Source organism: Tribolium madens, unplaced genomic scaffold (assembly GCF_015345945.1).
Source record: "Tribolium madens isolate multiple individuals breed KSU strain unplaced genomic scaffold, Tmad_KSU_1.1 Scaffold_7;HRSCAF=85;Tcas5.2_LG10, whole genome shotgun sequence".
Lineage (NCBI taxonomy): Eukaryota > Metazoa > Arthropoda > Insecta > Coleoptera > Tenebrionidae > Tribolium > Tribolium madens.
Window position 1 is genome coordinate 1,011,781 of NW_025401050.1, and position 3,352 is coordinate 1,015,132.

At 38.1% G+C, this 3,352-nt stretch overlaps 1 pseudogene; it reads left to right on the forward strand.

Moving 5' to 3' along the window:
- The first annotated feature begins 256 nt into the window (after positions 1–256).
- On the forward strand, positions 257–1,902 carry LOC123010145 (annotated as a pseudogene).
- The last annotated feature ends 1,450 nt before the right edge of the window (positions 1,903–3,352 follow it).

A 3,352-nucleotide genomic window follows, 5' to 3' on the forward strand; every position in this document is an offset into this window, starting at 1 on the left:
CTGTGAAGAGTTATCGCGGTTCGCAGAAATACCGGCCAGACAGACAGACAGACAGACAAAAATGTCACTTTTTTTTTCGACGTAGAATCGATTGGTACAAGTTTCATCGCGATACGACTTCAAAGGGCCGAGATATCGAGGGTTTCTCGTTCGAAAAAGTAAAACCTATATAGAAAATTTTTTGAAGAAAAAATTTTTCTTTACAAGACAATTTAACTATTGTTAAAAAGAAATAATAATAAAATACTTACCCATAATGAGTCTGTGAATGGAGAACAACAACACTTAATAAAAAAAAAAACAAAAAACAACCGCTAGGACAGTGTTCACTCTGAGGTACGCAAATAAAAGAAAATCATATCACAAACTAAAGTTAGGGGCAGTGTCATAGAGCCAAAATGCAACGCTATAGGCTTCATTTGCATGTGAGGGAGGTTGATAAGATAACAGATTATGAAAGAACACAGGAAAAGGTCTATTGGAGAAACAGAAAAGGAAGGGAACAGATCAGTTGATTAATATCGGTATATAATTTGGTAGTACTGTTTTTGATTATATTAGATCTGGGGCGGCAAGTGGAATTGAACTAATAAAAAAAAAAGAAAAACGTGTATTGATACATAAGCGTAATAATAAAGAAAGTGACATTTTGTTTCTGGTGCTTGTTTGTTTAATAATTAAATATTGGCCGCGACAACAATTAAGGAAACGCCTAACTCGTGCCGTTTCCTTTCTTTATAGGTGCCGTAAATTAAACGAGTTTAGTAAGCATAATATTTGGAGCGAGACAAGGAGATTAGCTAAGCCATCTGAGAGAGAAGAAACCACTAAAGGGGCAACAGGACGTGAAGTGGGGAAAGAAAGCATCTTTAAAGAATCAATTACCAAACACGTGCGCTTGAATCACGGCAACAATTTAATTTCATTTATCAATCTAAAATTGTAAAAATAATTGAGTTCGTCTGTTTATCAATGGAATTTAAAACACCTAACTGACGGTTAATTAATTCTATCAATATCAATAGAGCAATAATAAATAAGTAAACCTCTTTTTAAACAAATATGGCAAATCCACCACCTCAAGTCAATAATAATTTGCCTCCACCTGACCGATAAGTACAACCGCAATATGCAGGTAATCCACTGGGCTTATCAACCGCGGCAACCCAGCTAATTCCAAATTTCGCGGGTGATGAGTCGATGCGAACCTTCTTATGTGGCGGAATTGGAAGGTTGGACCGAATTGCAAAAGGTCAAGGTAGCACGATTCAAATTACAAGGGGCTGTTCGCCGATTTCTAGAATGGAACGAGGAATTAAAAAACCCTAACTGCACATGGAACTAATTGAAAAATGCATTGATTAATCGATTTGATAGTAAAGTAACCCAGATAGACCATCTACACCGTTTTCGACTCTGTGTACAACGAGCAGGTGAATCAGTCACCGAATTCGCGGAACGGTTACAAATGTTAGGGGCAGCTACAATCAAGAGAACCGCGGATCCAAATCAAAACGATTGGATTAGAACACATCTACGCGAAGAATGCTTAATGCAGTTCATCGAAGGCCTAGCAATCCAACAAAAGGTCATGTCAGCGGCACCAAGAACCTTTGAAGAAGCGGTCGAAATTGCCCTCCGAGAGGAACAAATCGAGAACAAATTGCGACGAAAAACTTTACAACGAACAATTGAGGCCGAGGAATTTAAATTACAGGACAGGCAAGAAGAGCCTGTGCTTAAAGAATATCTGCAATACATAAAAATGCCAAAGTACAGACGGCAAAATGAACATCAAAACCTTCAGTGTTGGGGTTGTAACCAAACAGGTGCAGGTGGATTGTAAATATTGTTTTGAATGCGGAAAATGAGAACATTTTCGACGCCAATGTTACTTACTAAATCAACTACAATCAGGGCCTAAAAGACAAAATTGGAATCGCCCACAAGCCGGTAATAAAGGCGAGGGCTGGAGTTTGGAGTCATTCACAATCAAGAGACAACAGGCAAAATTGGGTACGTTCACCTTCAGGAGAGGCAGGGATGGACTCAGCGCAAGCCAAATTTAAACTTCAACAGGGCCGCACCAGCCCAACAAGGGGCGGCCCACAACTAAAATAACCACATAATAACCAAAAGCAACCCCACATCTGCAACATTAAATTAAGCACATAATATAACTCAATTTCATTAAACATCGAAGAAAATTACATCAAAGCATTAATTGACATCGGCTCTGATATATCATTAGTCAAATATTCAGATTGATTCAGATCTAACCGATAAACAGCAACTCAGAATTGTTGATAATAACCTAATATTACGAGATGTTCAAGGAGCGATTTGTTTAGGAAGAGTGGAAAAACCAATAAAGACAGAAGTTATTCTAATTGAATCTTATCAGCATCAACATAATGGTATGCTAACGGCACGAACTTTAAATGAAAACCAAGAGACTCAAGTTCTAAATCTAACGAATCAACCAATTAAACTGCAGAAAGAAGAGATTATAGGAAGGGTATACGCGGTGGAAACATTACCGTTGCCCATAGAAGATGAAAATCAAGTAAGAAACATTCAAGTAGACGTTGCGGAAATCGAAAAACTTTTACAAACTTTAACTTACCCAAAGAAAGACATGGACATGTGTAGGGAATTTGAAGAACTAATTAAAGAGTACTACGACATATTTCGAACTCCTGATCAAAGGCTCGCCACAGATGTGAAACATCGAATAATCTCGGAACCAGTACCTTCCATTTCAAAACGGCCTTATCGAGTACCGTACCATCGCAAACATATTTTGGATAAGGAAATCTAAACACTCTTAAACTACGATATTATACAAGAAAGTTCTTCTCCATCGTCAGCACCAGTCATCCTTATCGAAAAGAAGAGACACCCTGGCGAAGATACCGAATTTCGCCTTTGCATCGATTACAGAGAATTGAATAAAGTCACTAAACCAGACTTCTTTCCCTTGTCAATATTACAAGAAACAATTGATCAACTAACCGGAGCTTCATTATTTTCAATCATGGACATGGCCAGTGGGTATTTTCAAGTAGAACTTCACCCAGATGACAGAGAAAAAGTGCCTTTAGTATTCCACTATAAATTTAAAAGAATGGCAATGGGTCTTCGAAACGCACCCAGTACATGGCAAAGCCTCATGTACTCAGTCTTCTCAGGCTTAGTTGGACTTGAATGCTTGGTCTATTTAGATGATGTTATTAGTTTTAGTACATCAAATGGCGAAGGACACTTACAACGCCTACGCGATGTCTTTGACAGAACACATCATTTCAGCAGAAGGGATAAAAACCGATCAGGAGAAAACAAAAATCGTATC